The sequence below is a fragment of the Rhyacophila brunnea genome, unplaced genomic scaffold (assembly GCF_057557595.1).
Source record: "Rhyacophila brunnea isolate RB1 unplaced genomic scaffold, BYU_Rbru_1.0 scaffold_11, whole genome shotgun sequence".
Taxonomy (NCBI): domain Eukaryota; kingdom Metazoa; phylum Arthropoda; class Insecta; order Trichoptera; family Rhyacophilidae; genus Rhyacophila; species Rhyacophila brunnea.
The window spans coordinates 27,139,189-27,164,218 of NW_028232763.1; the positions used below are offsets into that span (position 1 = coordinate 27,139,189).

A 25,030-nucleotide genomic window follows, 5' to 3' on the forward strand; every position below is an offset into this window, starting at 1 on the left:
CCCTCTGGACACAATGATAATAGTCGTATGTCTGGTCGCCGTGTTTATTGTATTCAGTACACTTTTTATGGCTTTTATTGAAGTAACCATTTTATAGTGCGTGTTCTACATAATAATAATAATAACAACTTGCAGGAGCAACCGGATTGCCAGCTATTCTGCACCACCCTTACTCATTAATCATTATTGTAGGCGATAGAACGTAGAGAAAACCTTCTCGCATCTGATCCATATCATATCTCATTTTTTTATTTTTTGTGGACTGGCTACTTTCTGCAAAACTATGTCCAATTAAGGTTTATTCTTGACAATAATTGTATTTTGATTTGCGTCAACGTCGTTGATGTTTTACCTATTATTTGAAACGCTATTTTCGCTCAGTAATTATATACCTAGTATTATTTGATAATTATACTGTTATGAAAAGTATATCTCACGATTGTAGTAGGTACGTCTTGTTATAATTATGTGGTTATTAGTACCGATCATATTATACTATGTACTTTCCGAAATAAACACTACTACGCCACATGCGTCGGATCGGATTGTTTGTTTCCAAGTGTTTAAAATCTCATTCGTTTTCGTGTGTTCCAGTCAATTTAGACGTCTAATCTGAGCATGCTTGTTTATTTTATAGGGCGCTCTTGAAAGTATACATCTGGCTTCTCATATTCTAGTCAAACTACACTGAGTTGATTCCCTAATTCACTTTTAATGCGTGGCTCGGCATTGTCTTTGTTTCCACTATTTTCTAGATTTATTCTCTAAATAATAATGCTCATAATAATCTTCCGTTATCACTCAATTTACTAGCCATATCAACGGAGGATAATCAAGGTAATTTCGTTCACGTACTCGACGTAATGTGATCTCAGGTAAATCTGTATTAACTAAATAGATACGCTCTATAAAAAAATACCTCATAAGACTACCTATTCATTTCGATATTTTTTTGCTACCTATTGTTATTTTTTATCAAGCGGAAACTACTTTATGATTTTGACGATGCGATACATTATAAAATTATAATACAGTATACATAAATCTATCTATTTACTCAACCTTGTTGCAAATTTATTATGAAGACGATGCTTCACCAGGCAATGAGTAGGTACGGATAAAAGATGTTGAAGAGACCCCGAAAGCCTGTCTAAAGTGCCGTTTTACATGCTACAAACCAATGCCTACTATATAGTCAGGCTGTGCCATGAAACTGTACACTTTGATGGTATCTAATGCTATTGCTCATACTTAGTGGTAAACTGTTAATAGAAATTGATGCTTGTTGCACATTGAAATAAAATAAATAAATGGTAATAATTTGAACAAAATAAGCAATTAAAAATCTTCATCCATTGCGAACAGGTTACCACATTGCATTCGAAGATAATCGATAACTGCATTCCCATCGTAATTCTGTAGCACGCCTGAATATAGTCGGCATTGGTTACAAATGATGAGTAAGCTCACCACTCATTAAAGTTTGTATGAAAATTATTAGACATAATATGGATTTTTTTTGTTACACTTTCATAATATTAATTATGTTTAAATGCTACATAGCGATGGAAGAAGTAGAAGAAGACCATCTTCTATAGAGATAAGATAAGATTTTCTTCAGCATCTTTGGAATGGACATATTATCATCTTCCCATGTTTTCCAATGTTTGTTTATTACACATTCTTCAAATTTATAGACAATGGATTAGGATCCCAGACCATGTCAAAAGTGATAACTTTATATAATATTACCTAAAGGACCTATAACAAAATATGCGTAAGCTTTAATTATGTTGTTAAACATTGTCTGTCAGGACTATATTCTTGGTCTTTTTACATTGATTATCTGCCATTGTATCAACAGTTGGAGGGTGCAGCATTTGCAGCTCTTTGCGAGATTATCGGTAAATTTTTTTTTTCCAAATCTCACTCTTTTGAAATGACTAACATTCAAATTACACATCGTCACATCTCCCCGTTTTTAATGTGCTGTCTAAATGGTGAAAATGACTTCTAAATTACTGTCAACAAATGTGTTAAGATTTGGCCACTTTTTCGGCTTACTATTATTCTTATACTAGGTATACTGGCTTGTGCTACTCTACCGAATATACAGCGCATATATTTGAATTCAATCTTCAAATTCGATTGATATACCATTAACTAAAAACATTTACAAGTCATACAGGTGTAATGACATAAAGGAAAAACAGGTCGGTACTTACACCTTTTTCATGCACGATCTAATATTCTAATACAAAGTTTTCTAACAGAATTGTGTAAAAAAGAAGATAATATACGACGTATACACGTCTTATGGATTAAGTATAGTAGACGCTTTTGGAGGTGCTATTACAATATGACCTCTGTTAATACGTACATAATAATATACTTATGCAAACTTTTACAATACCTACCAGCCAAGATTATTTCTGACAATTTACAAAGCATCCGAATTGATTTTGTGGTACGTCTATCTATACTAATTGTATAATTATTCTTATTTACCTATTCATTTTAATGTTCTGTATTATACCGTGTTTTGAATACGTTATTTTTTCGCTAAAAGCTTTTACAACCTATGAAAAAGGTTGTTGATTACTAATTAAATTAAATTGTATTGTTCCGGCGCGGTCTTCGATTGTTATAATAACCTCGTGCAATTTGTGAACAATACAATACCCCACTAAACTCATAAATTAATATAAATTCTCTCAGATTTATCTCGTTCACTGCACTTGACCTGCGGCACTCGTAAAAATTAAAGACAATGTAATTGTAAAACATTCCTCATGATACTATCGCAAATATGTTTGAGAAAATTCAACGCATATTACTTTCTTGCTAATTGATATATAATGTTCTCTCAATGTCACAGACTTTATCTATGGTAAAGTATTTAAAATATGTACGTAAATGTTCCTAATATTATTAAGGTTTATCTTCTATTGACCACGAGTCATGTTCGTGGTTATCAAATTATTCAAGCCCTTCTGAACTGCGTAGAAATTAAATGCCGTTGGGCAGGGATGGCGAACCTATGGCACGCGAATGTTTCATTTTCAAAAGAAAAGAAATAACCATTTTATATAATGAGTATTATACCTATTTAAAAAATGTTTTTTTTTATAAAAAAGTTTTACAAATAAATAAGTACTTATAGGTATATAATATTAAAAAATCGGTTTTTAATATTATGTTTACCCATCGATGCGCAAACGGAAACGACGAAATTCATGCATACGTGATAAATCGCATTGTATAAAAAATAGCAAGCAAATCCTGTTCAACATAATCATTACGTTTAATGTAAATATACAAAAATTGCATAGGTCGGTCCATAGGATCGGGCAATTCAAAAAAAAATATTCAATCAACAAACCTTATGAAATTAATTATCGACAGTCATTCAAATAATACTCGTAACTGCTTGTTATTTTGACTCAAACATAATTTCTAAAAATGGAAAACCGTTCAGTGATGGAGAATATAAATGAAATAAGCGTGGTTCAAATGCTTCCACGATCTCTTTGAGAATTTTGAAAACATGACAAAAATAATCAAATGAAAGATACGCCTTCGGCTAGAAATACGATGAAAGATACCAAGAACTCAATTGTAATTTTTAAACTTTTTAATAGAATTTTAAAAACTATTTTTCTAGAAAACTTTTGAAAACTTTTTTTTTCGCCATGAAAAACTGCTTGACACGTCAGACAGTCAATATTATTTGGGAAATATAGCCACGCGTTCGTAAAAAGGTTCGCCATCCCTGGTGGGCAACTTGTGCCTTTATCAACGAGTTTATTAATTTTAGTATTTTATTAAAGACATGTTCATTTAATTTATTTATTTTCACACTCATTTTATGACTTGACCTAACAATAGAAGAAGAAAAAAAGATTCAGAGCGTTGCTCACAAAAATTATAGTAACTGCTCGATGTATTTGTTTCAATAATTCAAATAGTGATAGTTCGATCCATTTGGCTGCTTAGCAATATAATATGCCTACAATAATTTTCACGGTATGTCCTCTCATAGTTAGTTTACATAGTCTACATTGGTATTTTGGTTCCGGTACAATTCAAGCATGTTTCGTGTTCTAACATCTGTATGATCTATGTATTGTACGTATTAATTAATACCACCCATTCATAACATATTCATCTATCATCTTGGCAATGTTAAATAGTACTACATTTAATAATGTGAAGTCACTGATTGTGTTAACGTAATGCCGGGTCCACACTGGCAACATGTCGCGCGACAACCTCGTTAAATTTTACGATAATTATCATAATTGCTTAAGAAATTTTACGATAATTATCATACTTATCGTAAAATTTAACGAGGTTGTCGCACGACATGTTGCCAGTGTGGACCCGGCATAAGATTATGCTGAAACGCTTGCGTTTTTTTTGAAGGTTTACAACAGTCAGTTGTGTGGTTTTGTCTTTCAAAATCGATGTTTTTAATTAAATGACTACCTATACAATCCGTATTTATCTTAGTAACGATAAATTATAGAAAACTTCTGACATGATTATACGTACATATTTAATTTAAGATTAACAAAGCTTTCACACGTTTATTGTTCTTTCCACTATTGCGTGTAGCGTGCAATTAATTTCAGAATGAGTTTGCTGAACTAGAAAATATACTGGGCTCGCATCCCACTTACGTTGTGGTTGTGATCCTTTGGGGACAAAGCGTTCATATTCGTTAGCCGGTCATTACATTAGTCTGGTGGTTAAACTCAATTGCTTTTAATTGTAACGCAAGACAGCCGACCGCTAAGCCTTTTCACGAGCTGTCCGTCAACCAATTAACTACGTGGCCTCTTGGAGATGTGCCTGCTTACACCACAAAAGAATGTTTTGGGGGTTCACGAGAGAGCCCATCACGATTGGTATCATCTGGACCTTTTGAAATTGAACTTTTCAAATTAACTTTTTTTTAATTCTCTTAATTTTAATTTAACACGAAGAATACAATGGCAGGTATTAAAACATTCCACTGCAATATTATAATGGACACATTATCATAATACATAGTACAGACCAAAACACACCTTTGTGTGAACAAAATGATCATTGTAAGTATAAAAACTCTGCCGAAACACTTCTATAAGAACATTTAAAATGTTTTATACCATTTTTTTTTGTATTCTGTTCCAGAGGGAAAGCATTATTCACGTAGGTACATATTATTATGTATCTTGGGCTGGACTTTGCTTAATTATCGGTCAAAGATGTGAACGCGTATTTCCAATATCCATCATTATTTGCAATGCCGGTGGTATTCATTTTTATACATTCAATATTAATGTTAATTTTATGTACCATTTTTAATCGGATACGTATACGTTAGCAGAATAGAACAAAAATGCTATGACGATATGAACGTGCAAATCTGCAATATGCTCGCTTATTGCACGTGTGGTATAACAAGTGCCTATTTGTCATTTAAGTTGTTGTGAGAAATACTTGCAACTTTGGCGAAATTTAGGTTGAAGAAGACTGTATTTTTAACTCAATTCTGCCCCGAAGACGGTGGCAGAAATTGATTTTTATTTGACCGACAGAACAGGTGTGTGCCGTTTATTTAGATTTTAGGTGATTATCTGGAGCAAGTAATTACCATATAAATCCAAATAGAACGGAAGAGCATACATAATATATTAGGTATCACTGAAAGGTTACATAACTAAAATAATTGTTTTAAATTTGAGTGTACTTACGCTCAAACGGCTTTAGTGGTTCAGAAAATACTAGCTGGCATTTAATATACTTATATTTATACATATAGGCACTGTTTCTTCTGTGTCGTCCCCTTTATAACTGAGAGTCATGATGATTTTATCGCTGTAATATTATTTGTCTCAGATCTGTATAATTGTATCATATAATATGGCACTGTACCGGAAATCAATAATTATTGTACAAGTCCTTACTGTTGGCCAGATTGATTAGTACCAAAATAAATTTGAGGGAACCTAATGAAACTTGATTGTCACACATAATTTAGTTAATTAGTACAGTACACCTATTATACATCAATTTTTGATTTGTGGCTGGTAAGTACTCAGAGAAAGCATTGATGTTATTGAATATAAACTTGCATACCGATTGTCCATTAGGGTACAAACAATGCAATAGTTATCATGTTTTCTAATCCTGCATTCATTGTTATACGAATATTATTTGTTGTCTTATCTCGACTTGTAAATGTCACATTTTGTTTCGTTGCTTATTGAGTGCATGTAAATATTTTCAACTGATGGCATTCCTTTCACTTCCTGTGTAGAGATTCTTTGTGGCGTTTATTTCGACAGCAAAATGCGCTCTAAAAGGACACAGGAAGTGGACTCTCCTTATCAATGGTAGCAGCAGTTTGTATGCTCTAGATATGTGCGTCCAAATTGATACCCAATTGTCATACGACGAATAGAATACAAATTAAGTTAAATTTAATAAACTTGAAAACGTTATGCTATGCGGGTGTTGTGATTGTAATATTAAATAATTATTACAACACTATTCCAACATTCTTATGTTCATTTATTTTAATTTTATATATTTGAGCACGGTTTTGTTTGACGAATTGAAATGGCCACATCTTTTATAATATGTACAATGGGATTAATTTTATTGTACAGAATATACTAGCACAGGGGGGGGGGGGGCAAACTGCGGCCCGCGATCATTAATTGTACTTCTGATTATGAATAATTTTTTTAAAAAATATTGACAATTGATTAAAATTTGAAGAATTTGTTGTTTCGTAAATGTATTATCTCAGTACGTCTTCCTTGCGTCTCGTCTCACACTATGTAACTACTATTTTATACGTTGAACATCGATTTCAATAAATATTGATAGTGTGCCGACAGAGCTACAACTTGAGATTATTGATCTGCAGTGTGACACTGATTTAAGTTAATTGCATTGTCGTGAAGAAATCTCCAAATTTTACAATGCCCTTAATTCAGACAAATTCGACCAACTTAAAGATTATGCGAGAAAAATGTTCGTTATTTTTGGATCAACCTATATATCTGAACAAACATTTTCAATCATGAACCTCAATAAAAATTCTTTACGATCAAATATCTCCGTTGCCCATTTACAAGCAGTTTTGAGAATATCAACTACAAAATTAACACCTGAATTTTAAAAAATGTTCAAAAATGTACAACAGTTTCATTTTTCTCATTATTTTTTTGTAATGTTTATTTTTCGTGATAATAAATAGTGTATATCTAAAAATGGTATTTTACTTGCGGCCCGCCGCTCATTTTGAATTCTTGAATTTGGCCCTCCATCCAAAAAGTTTGCCCCCCCCTGTACTAGCATTATGCTTATTGTTAAATAACGATCAGAGCGGACTTTTACAAGAATCAATCCTCTTTTGTAATAACTAAGTTACATGCAGTGGTTGATATTAATTTGTAAGTTATCATAAACCGGGATATATCAGGGTGGTGAGGAGTGGAGGTAGGCTGTTAGATTAGACATAAATAGTGCACACTAAACCTTGTTACTCATACTTGTTTTCATTGAACTAAGAATACAATTTACAGATTGTGCTGGATAGTTTTTAAAATTAAATAGTTTAGGTATGCTATGGGCGATCCAATAAAAATAGTGCACACTTTTTCAGTCATATTTATTTGTTTTCTTTGAATTAAGAAAACATTTATTACGGATGGTGTTGATTTTTTAAAATTCAAAGCCTTGCCTAACCGAACTATACGAGATAAAAATATTCTTCTATCTATAAAATATCTAAAATTATATATGATGCAATGGCATGTTTTAATTTTATAGATAAACGAATAGTTTTTTTACTATGTCTTGGATTAGGCAGGTTTCGTTGAAATTTTAAAACTGATCAACACTATCAAATTGTAGTCTTAGTTCAATCGAAACAAATATGTTTGACTGACAATGTTTAGTGTGTACTATTTATGTCGGATCTTAATAACTTATCTCCACCCTTCGTCGCTGATCCACTACTGTATGAAAGCCTCTTAGTACCTACTCAGTTCTTAATGATTTGTTATCAGTTCGTTGATCCAACTAGTTTACTGTAGCCGCTTAGAACCGTACGGTACCATTGTATTACTTGGAAAACTATACCTACATATTTCATTTAAATTATAATTGATTTAAGTTTTGTACTATTTCATTGAGTTTTTTTTTCGAGGCCCTGGTTTACGAAGAATACGGTTAATTAACAATCGTTTGTATAACAAACGAATACAATAGAATCCCCTATAATTAGAGTTTGACATTAGATTAGATACCCACTGCTAATATATTTGGCAAGCCTATTAAAATGTCATTACTAATAAACAATCGAACTATATAGATATACCATTATAAATCGCCAGGTGTTCGAATTTATAACTAAGCTCATCTCAGTATAAAAGATATGAAATGCTATGTCAAATGTTAGCATGTGTCGTCCTCACTCAGCTGACAACTGTGGATAGTTGAATATAGATATATAAAGGAAAACTGATTAGTCCCGCTATAATTAATATAACTGTTCCATTATCTGACAAAGAAAGGCAGGTAAGTACTTATACACCGTTGTATTATTAACTTATTCCATTATCTGTCACGATTCGATCAGCGAGTCAGAAAGGTATAAGTGCTTGACACGGAAATGTAGGAGATAGAATCAAAATTAAATATAATCAGCAATCACACTCCCTTAGCGGATTATATTGCATTCACCTTTATTAAGAGCTTTATTGGATGGCTGTCGATAATCTTATTTCCATGGTCGATTAGATTGGGATGTAGGGCGTCTTTGCGAAGCCCTTTCGCGGCAGTAATCCTCAAACTTTTTTTTGCAACACACCCAAAAAATTATAACTCCCCAATTTTTTCATACGCTTCATAGCTATACATATTACGTCATAATGATATTATGTATTACGTGTATACGTACATTATCGTGCATCTCAAATTTTCTTTGCAGAATCTGTGGTTTTTGACCTTCTCTTTATATTTAATAGATAATAACAAGATAATAACCTATTTCTTCCTTTGTTGTAGTCTTTTATATGTAGCCCCATAGCTGTCGTTAGCAAGGGCAGTATGTTTATATCCATACAGGAAATAGCCACGCCGGGTTTTTCATAACCCCGGGACCCAGGCTAGAGCCCTGTCAGTCCCCCTTCCTCCCATCTTGTGGTGGGGGCCATGATTTTATGCAAGTTAAGCTGACATATTGCAGTACACCTATTTGTGATTATAACTAAAGCTAGGCTAAACCAATTTCGTAGCCTATGTTTAAAATTTCCTGGTAATGCATCTGCTGCTCTCCACATTTCATTGCATGATGCACTCTAATAAATCATATTTCTCTCTGGTGTGTGAAATCTGTCTGGTGTGTAGCTTTCTTGCGCTGTAAGCTTTGCAAGGCACTGGCGTAATCACATTTTACTTACATCTTCGCCGGTTACATAATGTTATCAATATATTTATAAAATTCCGATGACCTATATAATATTATATCTTCTGTTGATGAAAATCATTAAATTTACTATAAAATGTTTCCTGATATTTTTACCATTGGTGTAATCGTAATTTTACAATACACTGAGGGCTGGCATGTACCCCACAGTTTTGAAACTGCTGATTTACGGTGTTTACCAATAGTAAATTAGATTAGCGAAACAAGGTCGAGTAAGTGAGAAGTGGAAGATGTGGGTGAAACGAGAACGATACTAATAATATGCTGCAAACGGGCGTACTTATCAAGAGAATTTTACGATCCTTGGATTCCCTTAAAATCGAAACGATCTTCAAGATATATAGATAAATACCTACCTACTTATTCCTACATGGAGTAACATAAAATAATACGGGCCAACCGTAAAACATTACCAACAAAATTTTGAGATTTGAACCTTTTGGATTTCGTGTACTGACTATAGGCGTAAAATATATTATAGTACAAGATGAGTTCGCGCTCGAGTTTCCAGGATTAGCGGCTCGTCTTAAAGCTTACAATAGTGACACATCTCCAACAAAGTTACCCTGGATGAAATGTGGAATCTAGATCTGAGAAATTTTGTGTGTTCGTTTCAACGATATTTATAATTTACTAAAAAATAAGTCTTGTATAAAACCTATTAATTAAAATGTTAATTTAAATACTTACTAATTTCCGTAGTTGTAATGTAATACAAAATAATATGTAGTTACTTACTTGATATTAAATTGTTCACCGTTGATGAAAACTGTCTAATTTTCTGCAAAATTAAAAAAAAAACAAGATTGTCATAATATATTGGCTTAATATTTCTTTTATTAAGTAATTATTTCTCTCCTGCGGTACTGCTATGTTCGCTAAACCCAATAATAATATTATAATAGTACGCATAGGGTACGTGTGTTTTTACATAATAATACTTAGTACATATTATTTTTTAAGCTCAAATTTGGAATATAAATTGGTAAGATATTTAATTATTATTGTCGATGGTTTAAATTTGTCAAACGTCGGAAGCAAAAATAATTTCGTCAGCTAACTGAGAGTGTCCTTGTGTAATTATATTATACTGTATAAAATATGCCATGCAGTTAAATAGAAGATTGATCATTCATTGCTTCGTTCAAATATTTTGAATAAAAGAAAACATAACAAGGTTTTTTCCAACCTCTTTGGTATTGCAATTTGAATTATTTTTTGTTCTGTGTTTCTATGGTAACCAATTTATTTATGCACGAATTTGTTTATTTGACATTTCTAATTACACGTAATTCAAGTTGTCAAATTATATTTTTGCTAATCTAAAACATGAAATGTACAAAATAAAATCCACCGTGGTATTTTATATAATATCATCATTACTGTAAGTGAATACAAGTAAATACATTTGGTTAATTTTAGCGCGTGTGTTATATCGTTTTATCACCGCGTTGGAAGAGATTTGCAGAAGAATTCATTTAGACGCTTTTACCCATAAAGAAAAGCTTCCAGTTCTCAAGATAGCGTCTTATGCTACTGCAACACGTACATTGAAGCAAGACAGGTTAGGGATTTTGTTATTTCGCTTCATTAGTTCAATGTTTCCGCTTTCCGTGCCTACAAGCCACCGCTATAATCTCGTTATCGTTGCATAGAATCCTTTCTACGAAATAGTCTGAGCCTCGAACGTGTACGTAGGGGGAAAGCAGAAACATTTTCTTACCCCCTTGCGGCGGCATTGTGTTTCATATTATAAAATCGAATTCATAATATAAAACGCTTGGGTGACGGGTTTTGATGTCATAATAATAGGTACATACTCTCTTTTTTGTTCCATTTTAAAACTATAACGTATTATAAATAGACATGGACGCTTGTTTATTAATTGAATCAACATTTATTTCGTAGAATTCCATTTTACAAACGATAATATAAATTATATTCTACAGGTGTTTTTTTTAATCGATATGTAGTTTGGTTGTAACACCATTATCAAGAATACAAAAATAAACGACTTGTCTACGTGTATGAAACGAATTGACCTCTCCCTGTCTCTCTCTCTCTTTCTCTCTCTCATCCTGTTGCCATTCAAGAATAATACCTACTTAGGTACTTGGAAAGCGTATTGATTTAAAACAATTACGTACTTAAGGGCCCACATGCCCAACGTAGGTCAAAATGGAGATTTTATGGTATTTTCAAAGCATTAATTAGCCTGAACATTCCTTAAATGTTGTAGATAATCTATTTATATAATTTTGAAGCCTTATTATCCTGAAATATTTACGATAAAAGATTATGTATATTTTATAATCTCTGTGATCCCAAATTTGACAAGAATTAGGCATTTTATTATTCAAAAAATGGGCACGATTAACACATTTGAAGATAATTCTAGAGATACTGATTATAAGGTATAACCATTCGAATGTGATAAACATCCTACGAATAATGATTGTTTCATAATAATTATTGACCTAAGAATAAGGTAGTATTTTTTTTAAATGCGCTATTTCTATTAGCATTTCCCAGTAGATAAGCTACAACATACGGTCGTAGCCATAAATTGACAAACTATAACTAGAATTTGATGTCTACGTAATAAAGGTTATATTAATAGAATTTTTACGGAGAATAGTTAGGTACTGGCCATTTGCCTAACCCACTGATTCCTTGCTCTGAATGACGTTGAAAAACGACATGCATCTTTTATTATCTAGTCACGAGATCGAGCCCGCAACTTACGACTCCAGGGATGGTCGGTTCGATGTATCTATAGTCTATGGTCGGTTCTACCAACAAAGCCACCATGGGTGCTTAATATGATTTCAGATGACGATAATAAGTTTGATTAAAATATGTATGGCAAACTTAGGGTTTCAAGTGCGGTTTTAATTACGCAAACACGATGGTGTCAGACATGGCGTCTCCCTTGCCTGCCGATTCTTCGGTATATTGCCAAGTCATCAGAGACACTAAAAACCAAACAATTATTATTATTTTTTTTTCGACCATGTCCGATCCTGATAGGATCATATGGGCCTCCACAGAGTGGAGGTTTGCATTGACAGATTTTGTTTTTTACGAGAAATGGATGTCAGTCACTTGCTCAACCTATTAGGTCCATACCCTGACACACACAAATTGAAAAACAATATGTGTACTTGCAAGACCCAGGATTCGAACCTGGGACCCACGCTTATGCCGCGCGGCCACCGTGGGGTTATAGTATACAATAAAACTGCAACCCCTCGAATAAGCTGATTGGTGTTGTTGCAAGATAGGAACATACATTTTAGAGGCATTTAGGTGTTGCTGGAAGTGGGTTTCAAGTTAGTCGATCCGCAATCGTGAATACGTGATTGAGGGTACTTTAAGCGCATCAAGAGAAAATGGAGCTAAGATGCCATTTGTGGCGAGGAAGTGATAACCATGAACTGTGTGCTGTGTGATGTTTGATTTTGATAAACATCATGTACCTACATCGGTTTTAGTTATAATAATATTATTGTTCACCCATCTGATGGGACCTCTTCCACGCTCTATTGTATTTATAAACTTACTCTTTGTCCATTAGGTAGCTTTTATAACAGTATGAGTAGTCTAACTAGTAAGCAAGTCTCCCCCGAACCACCCTTGTTGTAATATTTTAACATTGTTTTTCCGATATGCCATACGGTCACAGTTTTATTAGCTGATTATTTTCATATTATATTGCTGACATTTCACTCTAACAGCCGTTATTTTGACACATACTATTGGTTTCCCCCAAGGGTGGCGCGTCACCCCTTTTTACGAATCATTGGATTTATTGACATGATAGGAATTAATTTGTGTGCCATAAAACACTTCACTAATCAATGCTACATTATATTTATATATTATATTGCTTTCTAAGGCAAACGAAAATATTATCGATACATACTTGCTGCCGGGTAGTTCGATACTTTCTTTTGATATTATATTATAATATGCGTCATTACCCATTACAAAGCTTTTCCTTCGATTTTTTTTTTACTAAGTCATGTTTTATTGTTATAACAAATAAAACAAGAACTACAACAATAAATTACACAATCGCGTGAATGTCCTATTGAAGCTGACGAAACCGGGCCTGTTCACTATTGAATCATGTGGATTTAGTGAATCGTTTCCATCAAGATTAATTAATTTTATGAGTGGCTCTTTTGTTTGTGTGTGTTTCTATACTACAGTTAAATTGTACCAATGGTACGTATTAGGTACGTGAATTCCATAGTAACATTGAATAATATTAATCGTGAGAATATGATAGAACCTGATATGCTCGCGTAATAGTGAAACGTAAGTGAAATTGTTTGAAATTGCCGCCAACCCTTGTCCAACTTTGTAAATATTACATATACTTAGGTATTCCTCTTTGGACAGTTTTAAGTCGAAGCTTAAAATTTCGACCGTTTTCTATCACCATACGAACAGAGTTTATATATATTTTTCACATTTATCTTAACAGTTTTTTTTGATACTCGAGCTTACATGGCACAACCCGTAGGTATAGGCACAACGAATTTGTTGTATAAATAATGAATAAAAAATGTTTATTTATTTCATATTATGTATAATAATATAATAGTTCCTTATTAAAAACTCTTACATATTTGCTTACTCGTATTATTATTACGCATATTCAATTTGTTAAAATAAAATCTTTAACGAACACGAGACTTTCTCAATATTAGATTTCATTCGCTCAAAAATATTATCTCTTTGTTATTTCGGGATATAATAACAGCATTATTTCAATTTATTTTTCAGGTCCAATCAATTCTGTGCCCTGGGCTATTATAGCCCTATGGTAAATCCTTCCTTGTGCGTTTTTATTTTACCATATGACATTGCAGTAACTATTTACAAGTGATTGCCCCCTGACAAGGTTAGGTCACCTAACAAGTACTTATTCCACATCCACTAGTCCCATTCGGATCTAGACTGAAAGATTGCAAAATATGAACCGGTATTTTTCTTCCGAAAACAATGGCTGGTGAATATATTCGCGAGAATTGGAAGAGTGTGGCGTTCTTCTAATTTTCCTGCGACTACCAGACCAGCATTTCTAAATTGGCTGCGCTCCTGCGGATAATATACAAAGACATGGAGTTTGTGTCTTACACATAACGTCGATATTCTTGTCTGGATGTGCAGATTCTGAGCACCATTCCACAGGTCACGAGCGTCTGGCCATTTTTTCTAGTGTGCGTTCAGTTCCCGCTTCCAGGTAACGGATATAGCACCCCAAAAAAGTTTATTTATTCCGTATTATTACAAATATATATTTGGTAAGGCCTAATGATGATAATTAGTCAATTATGTTGGGTGCTTTTCTTACTTGCCGCAGAAAGTAAAAAATAGTATAAATTCGTGCGTCTTGTCTCAAACATTTATCATGTTTATTTCAAAATTTGTCTTCATTTCATCTTCGTAGAAGCTACTTCGCTTTGAATTACAGTCACTCTTTCTCTCGCATATTTGATCATCTCACTCGTATGTTATGCCTTAAAAAAGAAAGGGGGCATAATGTATTGTAGAAGTTGCCATTACCTTTATTTATCTTTCGTCTTTCTTAAGTTGTGGAGCCGGGAAGAGGATTTTTATGGGATAATACCACAAGAAGATATGCCTCGGGGCCTTCTATAAAAGTTTTTTTTGCGAATAAATTTCCAGAGAATTCTTTTAATGCCTTTCTTCTCTGCCTCCTGACATAGGGCATTGTTATTCTTTTATTCTATTTGGACGATATTCTCGGTCTTTATAAATAATTCCCGTGTCGTAATGAATATTTTATTAGGCATTTTTTTCTTTGACGATTATCTAATCTGTTTTGTAATAAAAAAAGAATCGACGTAGTTCAATTATTTGGATGTTTCGTTAAATGTTATTTATTTTTGTATTCCCGAAAGATGTGTAGAATGTCCAAAAGACGTTATCTGGAACTTGGAACTAAAATTAACACTATCCGAAAACGACATTAATAATAATTTCATTGTGTTTGCTTGGTAAGTAGTGTGTTGCAAATTTTAATTAAGTCCACGACAATACTACAGTGCCCTTATTAATTGATGACTTGATGCCGACCAATTATTTATCATTTCGTCACCGTTTTAGCAAAACCATCTATGTGTCACTTTTATCAAAAATGACTTTTAAATACCAAGTCATTCCTTATTTTTTTCTCTATAGGCCAGTAAAATGATCTATGTGTTGGGTAAACTCGCTCCGAAGTTATTTCAAAAAATAAAAAACAGCTATGTGTAAGGTTCAAAAACCACGGTTCACAAAAACAACTATGTGTATATTATAGTAACATATAGATGGTATTTTGATATCGAGAGTGTAATGTTTTTTTACAGTTTGGCTACACATTGTTTGTTTATATGTTATATGCTATGCATTATGGTCTTGCACGACGGCTTGAAAGATGCTTTCTCAAAAAGAGAGACAGGAAATATTCAATAATTTCTGGAAGATGCCTACATGGTCAATAGGGTATAGGCGAGAATTAATTTAAAAGTTGGATAAACAACTACAAACGTCTCGATGACAGTGGCCAATTGAAAGCAACAATGACAAGTAATAAGAATCTGACTGAAGATAAATAATTGGTAGTGCAACCAAAAATCAAAACGGAGAGATTTGTGGAAAAATGTTACATTATGGTTGGATCTAATTCCAAAGTTCCCAGCCATTATTGCAGAGAAAATACCTCCAGGGTGTGTGTGGAATTGTGTTTCCGATCCAAAATACAAATGCATGATGAATATAAAAAATGGTCTCTGGAAAATGGTCATAAAGCAGCAGAATATACTCCAGTATATTTACCACCAAAAAATCAGTATCCACCAACCACGTAAAGATCAGTGTGCCATCACTGCCATCTGCTGTAGTTATAAAATGAAGAATGTTTCAGAAATGGAATACAATAGCCACATTATTAAAAAAAAAAAAGATGCTAGAAGACCAAAAATGAAATGAAGGAGAGTACCAGAAGTATTACTGGACGGTTAGCAGTGGCGAAGGGTGGAGGTAGGCTGTTAAGATTCGCTGTAAATAGTGCACACTAAACTTTGTTAGTCATATGTATTTGTTTTTATTGAACTAAGACTACAATTTACAGATGGTGTTAGTTATTTTTTAAAAATCAATTAAACCCTGCCTAAACGAAACCATAATAGTTTTGGTCTAATTTGGGCGATACGACAAAATTGTGCACACTTTTCCATTCATAGTTATTTGTTTTCGTTGGATTAAAAATACATATTACACATATTATGGGCTCATTTTTTTATTTCATTAAGCCCTGCCCAAACCAAACTATAATAAATAAAAAATATTATTCTATCTATAAAATATTCAAAGTTATGTATGATTTAACTGCATAATTTTAGATATTTTATAGATATACATGTATTTTTTGACTTATTATCTATTATGGCTTGGTTTCTCAGGGTTTAATTGAATTTTAAAAACTAACCAACACTTTCTGTAAATTGTAGTCTTATTTCAATGAAAATAAATATGTATGTCTGAAAAAGTTTAATGTGCACTATTTATGGCGGATCTTAACAGCCTACCTCCACCCTTCGCCACTGACGGTTAGTAATCACAATGGATCTCCAAAGTGTGCTGCTATGTCCAAAACACAGGCACAAATGTATTATAAACAAAAGCTGCAACTACACAATTTCACCATATACATTCTTCATAATGTATCTTCTAATGAATTTGTCTCATCTCATCGAAAGCAGGACAATACAATGAAATAATTCTAATATCGGATGGGTGTGGATATCAAAACCGAAATAAATTATTCGCTACTGCTCTAAGTTATATCTTTAGAGAGAAAAAACATCGAGATTCAACAGCTTTTTCTGGAAAAAGGCCACACCATGATAGAGGCCGATAGTGCACATGCTACCTAAAAAAAGTATTTTAAGCCTCCAATATATTCACCATCTGATTATATAGCACGTATGCGGCTAGCAAGACCAAAACAACCTTATAAAATTAATGTCATTGATTTTTAATTTTTAAGAATTATGGATAAGATTAAATCTGGATTAAGTTCAATCAGACCAGGAAAACGAATTGGAGATCCTGTTGTATATGATATTAAAATGTTACAGTATCTACCAGATGGAACAATCTTTTACAAACTCAACTTTATCAGTGCAACCGTTTGACTGCCTTTATAATATATATAATGAATCCTTGCCAATATCACAGTCGAAATACATACATCTTCAGGAATTAAAAAGTGTAATAGAGAAAGATCACCACTATTTCTACGATAACCTAACATTTAAACCTGCTAATAGAAAGTAAACGAACTTATAAATATAATATCATCTCACTATTGCATTAATAATTAATAAAATGATATTGCAATTTATCACTAATGCACTATGTATATTTCAACTATTATTTATGTAACAGTTTTTCATGAATTTATTATTATTCACATTTTGATGAATAAATTAAACTATGTGTATTTACAAAACGGTCAAAACAACTTATGTGACATCACAAACTGTATTTTTATTATTTTTGTATTAAAAATAAAAGATTTTTGTAAACAAAATAATAATCTTAGACCATTTTCTGATTATAATAAAGCATTCTTCATAATTTTAATGTTTAAATGTAACATTATTTTTTTATTCAGTTTTATCCTTCTCCTGCACAATTTGAGAAAGTGCACATAGATGGTTTTGCTAAAACGGTGACGATTTACTTTGATGCGTAAAAATAATTTATATACCTCTTCCGATAATTTTCTAAGCGGAATTACTACTATCTAGTTATTGGGCCTGTAATCGTAACTAATGTTTGTATGAAGTACGCGCCCTGAAGCAATGGTGCGCCGCACGATGTGTGAAATAAAAAATAATTCCAGATAACCCTAATACAATCACAATAATATATTATTATCCCATTATTGCACCAGTTTGTGACCTTCAATGTTTTGCAACTGGTTTCACGAAGATAAGTATTTTAAGAGAAGTATAGTATTTTAGCTAATTCATTCTGTATTATATTTTGCGTATATGTACTCGCATCAGAATTCTTCTAAAATCATTTACTTGTAACCGTGAGAACGGAACAGTACAATGTGCCAGATTTTATATAAAGCTTCGAGACTAACAACTAGTAAGGGGTGGCATTTTGAGTCTGCCATGGGTGACAGACACGTTGCCTATGTACTGGGAACCGACACTTCGTTCGATTTGAAAAACTGCGTCGCGAACAATACGCCCACTCGTCCCATAAAATTATTATTTTAGGGCGCTGTTGAAAAATCTTTCTATTTAATATCGAAATTGTGCATGCGAGGTTGTTTCATATCAATGATTCCATCGTATCAAGAGCTAGTCATGGATCTATGTAGCAAATTTCACACGCTGTCGTGTTATAAATTAAAAATTTAAACAAATGAGAGTAGGCTGACTATTGTTGACAATAATTCGTCACGGTGTTGGGAAATAATTCTGATTCACCATTTTAGATGCGGATCGTGAATCATAAAATTCTTCCATATACCATAATATTACAACAAAGTGAATCATGTACCCACTAATAGTTTTTCTATTTTTAGTTTTTTGCAAATTTGCAAATTAAATTTTGGCAAATGCGTCTGTCAATCATTATATTGTTTAGTTTATTCACTATTTGCTTTTGAATTGTTTCGCGTGTACTTTTTACTATCTTTTATCAAATCCGTAACGAATAGGTATTGTTTTTTAATAATATATTTCAACAGCTGTTTATTTTCATGCCTTTGTCTAAATCAGGCATGTCGATTGCGGGGTGGATGTTGGACGATCGTAACGTAGATTGACAATTGAGTCATTACATAAATGATGATATTATAAAGCTTGTACATTAGTTGTAATGTTTTTAATGGTTTCATTTAGATTTTGGAGGGGAAGCATTTACTATGGGGAACCCCTCGTGTCATTTCATTTGTAAGCTTACACGCACGGTCTGCTGTAGGCGTGAGAGAAAGTGAAGATGCGAATACTCGCGCTATAAACTAAGGTAAGGCGTAGTTCTCCCTTACGTGCAGTAGGTACTTTCCACTATAGGATAATAATTTGACAATGAGTATTAATTAGATCAACACTTATGATTTTCACGACGAATTTGAATTTTTTCTTAAATCGTGAAAGATGTTCAATTTTTACTGCCTGGTGTCCTCGGCCAAATATAATATATACGTTTGTTTAACGGCCCACATGCCCCAACGTAGGTCAAAATGTAGATTTTATGGTATTTTCAAAGCATTAGCCTGAACATTCCTTAAACGTTGTAGATAATCTATTTATATAATTTTGAAGCCTTCTTATCCTTTATATTTATTTTAAACATTTGATGACTGCATAAGTATTTTTATTGTTAATAAGCTGAATATTGATAATGGGAAAGTGTAGTAGGTCACTGCTAGTTTTGATACTGGATCACAGCTTACATAAAGTTAGACATGCCTGTGGGTAGAGTTGGGTATTTCCCGAGAAAATCTCAATCTCGAGATTCGGGATTTCCCGAAATGATGAAATTTTGAATTCTTGAGATTCGGGATTTCCAGAAAAGAATTCTCGAGAAATCGGGAAATTTAAAAAAAAAAAACAGTGTATAAACAGACAAATTCCTAAGAAATATTTAGTTATTATTATTTATGTAAGAAGACAAACAAAATAGAAGTAGGAAAACAAACATAATTCAAAACATTACTTATTAAAATAGAATTTCAAAAAACACAGACTGTTAATCGCTGCGTCTGACAATCACGTACGTTTTTGAGACACAAAATTCCCTGATGTTGCAAAAATTGCGCTCATTTTGAGCCGACGTTGGCTTAATTGTATTAAATGCCCCGATCAGTCCTTGAACGTTTTGTGTTTTCTGTCCACTTTTTTCACATACAAAATCGTTTTTTCAATTATTATTTGATAATAAAGAAATCCCGAATCCCTAGAAAAGTTCTCGAGATCCGGGATTTCCCGAAATGTTAAAAATTTCAATTCTCGAGTTTCGGGATGGAAAATCTCTAAAATTTCTCCAGAATTCCCGTCGGGAAATTCCCGAAACCCAACTCTACCCTTATTCTCTATACACAAGGCGGCTATCGACGGTTAAAGTGGTAAATATGATCACTTTATCATATTTATGTATTGGGGCGGTTAATTGTTACAATAAGTTAATCGTCAAAACTGTTTATCTCGCACTAAATGTTAACACAGCCAAGAGAGGGGCTGTTCAAACATAGCACTTTTTGACAGAGTAGTTTAGAGTTTAGACTGTTAACTTATTTTAACAATTATCCTCCACAATACATAAATATTATTAACTACCGTCGATATCCGCCTTGTGTGTAGAATAGCTTCGCTGGTCTTCGTTATTGTTATTATTGCATTCTTTATAACTCAAACGGCCAGCTTATAAAACATGACCATCCTCACCCCATTCATTAGGCTCAATAAGCTGTTATCGATGGTCGTGTCTAGTATGTTTGGTTATATTATATCCGTGAAAACTGTTTAAGACCGATGAACGATTTGGGTCGTAAAGGCATCGTAAATTCACTGAAACTTATCCGTTGCAGTCGACGACGCGACCTACCCACTCGTCCATCGTGTTTTCGGCTCGCTACATGGCGCCCGAAACAGTTGCATCTGTGCATTTATTTTACTGCCATAACAGAAAAATCTTGCGAGGGTCAGTGAACCGAGTTGCAAGATTCAAGACCCTGTTTATTCCTCGACTTTATTATACTGCTTTTTTGCATTGCGTATTATTGCGTTTGACCGACCGAATTACTTACTGTTCGTACAGTTTTACTGTTAATTTGAATACGTATGTTAACTATGTTTATGTTAATTTTCTGAAGTGTTACTTTAATGTCACGTCATCTGGTAACGTAGATTAATAATTTATTTTCCATACACTATTGACTATTCTCCATACTCTTACGAGTTTGGCCAAACAGTATTTCGTACTTGCTTCGGTGGCGACTTGCACAATACCCATAACACCCCTCTGGGACTGTCCCCGTGTGTCAGTTGTAAAAGGAAGAGTTTCTCGCCAGTAATTGCGTCATAATTTCTACGATGGACAACATCTAAGCTTTCAAATTGATTTCTGCGTTACAGTGAGCTAGAAGTCTCCTCTCATCACGACTTAACTGCATGGTTGGTCGTAGTGCATGCAATACTTGAATTTTGTACATTTTACTGAACAAAAATATTATATTTTACCTTAGAAAAGACTACGGTCACTCAAATCGATATTATCAAAAAGTAATGCCCAGCCGCGATTCGAACTAGGGTTAGAACATTGTACTGTCACATCAGTTGGGCGTTTTGACCGTGACACTTTGGCATCGCGTCCAGCGCGCATAAATATGCTTAATAAAATTACATTGCTGTAAGCACCGGAGGCTTACATACCTACAGCCTCGGGTCACGTGATAGTGTATGGTTTTGATATGGTGTGCGTGTTTTTTTACAATACGTGTGTAATCGTCTCTATGCATACTGTAGACTATTTTGTACTAATGGCATGCCTAATCTTTGTATTTTGAGACTTTTCTCTCTTACCTCCTGGTTCTTGAATGTTTTTTGCAATACTTTGTGATGGAAAATGGCTATAAGCTGTTGATATAATGTATGGTTAAAATGAACACTGAAATGTATGAGTAATCCAATCACCGAAATTTACCGAATTTATTACATTTAGTAGCATTCATAAGTATCGCCGATTAAGCTTGAAAGCCAGTTAACGACTATTAGAATATTACCTGCTACCTACCGGGCTATTGAAATGCCAGTGCAAATAATAAATTGATCATGTGAGATGTGATTTTGTACTGTCAGAAGACAGCTTGTCTGGAAGGGTAGCTATTCCTATTGGATTTACCCTATCTACTTAACGCGGTCGGGGTTCGCAAATTGCGAATACATAGATTACCAACGAGACTGGTCTGGCTATTGGGATGTACGTGCCAGTCCGCCAAGTTAAATTATTGGGCATTTGAATTCGAATCCTTCATATTTTAGTGGTATTTAATGAAGTCATTTCATATCATTCCTTGTCGTTGGCCCGAGTGTATAATTAATAAAAACTTTCATCAAGCGTATTTTTATTAATTGCTTGGTAAACATTTCAATTTATTTAATTTATGAGTTTATGACCAAGGAATGTGGCGAATTAATTTACTCTTCGAATAAATACTCGGAAATGACTTTGTGTTTTTCAATCTTTATGATATTCTATTTGTATATTATTCTTTTCGAATATATAAAACTTTTTTTTCTTTTTTTTAACACTATAACAGGCCATGATGCCCAATGAAGGTAGTGTAGTGAAACACTACTGTATTTAGTAATATGTATAAGAGACATAATCACAAACACCGAGCCTTTCAGAAAATAACATTACTATATTCTGACCTCACCGATATCGAACTTGGGGTCCCCGTATGAAAGGCCAGCGGCTTACGCACCGGACTACGAGGGTTTGCCAGAATATAGAGTATTGCTAATTTCCCTCTTTCCGATCCCTTGCCTGAGCCTCTTTTTACCTTTTATTCACAGTGTGATTTTTAAGTATTAATTTGAAAAAGTAGATCGACGACACCCATGTTATTTTTACATTTCTATTTTTCCATTTATTTCTATTCATGAATCGTCCATGAATAATCTATTAGTGAAGGTTTGACTGAGTGAGATAATTAACTAAACTAGTTTTTTTAAAAACGTTTTATTGAATACGGGACCGCCCCCAAAATATAATAGAATCAAGAATGTATTGTACGTGTTTCCGAATAGCGGGATTGAAAAACATTGAAGATTTTAGCTTAATAACCTTTTTTATTATTAGATGGTAGAATGTAGATTATAATGCCTGCCCAGGACCGACTTCGAAGGTGAAGACGACCAGCGTTTTCGTTGGATTGAAATGTTTTCTGTGCAGTTAAAAAATAGATAACAATTAAATGCACACTACGCTGTCCATCTTACAAATCACAAGTCGTTATCACCTACTAAAATCGGCCTTGTATCGGGAGACTAATAATCATCTAGTAATAATTATTATTAGCTTATTATAAATTGGGTGATATCTTCAATTTCTCTGTCGCGTATGGCAGGTGGTGTTCTGTGACCTAATTAATGTGTGCAATAAATATCCTGTGAAGAATCTCCGTTCACAGAAAATAAAATATAAAATTCTTGACATTCTTAAACACGCTTACATACTCTTATTATCGTGCCTTCATCTTCAGTCTCACCAGGTATGACTCGTTGACATGACATATTTTCGATTTAAATAATAGACAAAAAAAACTATGCCTATACATGGGCAAGCTAGCTATTCGATGGAATGTTCCTTGCATTGGTATAATCGCATATGAAAACGAGATAATGCACGACCTTGGTGGGGACCTTTTTAGGAATTAGGATTCCTTTGGTTGTTTTTCGTTCTGTTACCTCTATTTTTGTTTTTTTTTTGTTTCGTTTCAGTCGTTTACAGATCAACCCACTTACCTGACGTCCCTTTTTAAAGTGAAGTGTTTCATAGTAATAATTTATTAATTCTAATATTTTTCATTCTTGTATTGAAACGTGTAAAATTCTTGTTTTGATCAACGGAAAATTAGTTATGATTTTATAAAGCTGTGAGTTTTCTAGTGAGAATTATAATTTCGATCTGTAAGTACATAATAATATGATATACCTATTTAATTTATGTTTTTACTTGCACTTAAGAAGCGATGTGAATTTTTCTTAATTATCGGACGATAAGTAATAATTAGGACCAGAGAGTGGAATTCCCGATAATTGTCAATCCGATGCCACATCCTTAAGCAGACATGTAATTATAATATCTGAGACCAATATATCAATATAACGCCAAGAATGTACATATTGTTTAATTTTGTTGTTTTATTTCTCCAGTACCGGCCTACCTTCATTAAATATACGACGAAATAAACTAAAAATATACCCTATTTTCAGTACATTTCAAGCCGTTGAAGGTATCAAAAAATGCTAATAAAACGCCAGAAGCTAGTTGCAGTTTTTGCAAGCTAGATGTCTATCGAAAAATGCTAGATTTGGCAAGAAAAACGCTAAGTTGGCAACGCTAAGTGTAACCATACCAATATACTATACATATTAATATTATTATAAGATATTGTTCCTTATAATATGTAGGTACATTTCTTAATAATTTAATAATATTATATAGGACGTAATATTGGGCCATTTATGTAGATATGATTTTTGTTCAGAACAGTTTATCGCATCGTGACAGCACAGCACGCACATTCCATCCATCACAATATTTCATTGAGTTATGTATACAATTTATTTGTCTGTAAATGTGACCGAAATAAACAATAATATTTGTTTTATACACGTATTAACTGATATTGATATTGTTGGAATGAACTATTAAATGAACGCATTTCCACTACCTAGATACGTTGTAAACTTAGATTGATAAAAA

At 33.2% G+C, this 25,030-nt stretch overlaps 1 protein-coding gene across 2 annotated transcripts in view; it reads left to right on the forward strand.

Moving 5' to 3' along the window:
• The window catches only part of LOC147078550 (uncharacterized), a 222,293-nt gene that overhangs the window by 18,708 nt on the left and 178,555 nt on the right, over window positions 1-25,030 (forward strand). The gene's annotated exons all lie outside the window — the stretch shown is intronic.